Source organism: Penaeus monodon, chromosome 23, assembly GCF_015228065.2.
Source record: "Penaeus monodon isolate SGIC_2016 chromosome 23, NSTDA_Pmon_1, whole genome shotgun sequence".
In the NCBI taxonomy this organism is placed as follows: domain Eukaryota; kingdom Metazoa; phylum Arthropoda; class Malacostraca; order Decapoda; family Penaeidae; genus Penaeus; species Penaeus monodon.
Window position 1 is genome coordinate 15530649 of NC_051408.1, and position 255 is coordinate 15530903.

Below are 255 nucleotides of genomic sequence, written 5' to 3' on the forward strand. Positions count from 1 at the left end.
ACCTTAATTCCGATTGTCTCACATGACCGCTGCTTTGGTGAATCCACGCACTGCACCAGGAACCGAGAGAATGGCATCCACGTCCCCAGTACTAAGACTAATGAAACCCTCACTCTTGTGTTGTCGTCCAAGTGGCATTGCGTCATTCTGTCCCCTTCAGTGTTGTCGCGGTCGTCCATTCCTCAGAGTGACTGTTTTGTAGTTCATATAGCCAATATTAATGTCTATGTCACTCTCTTCTTAATTATTGGCTTT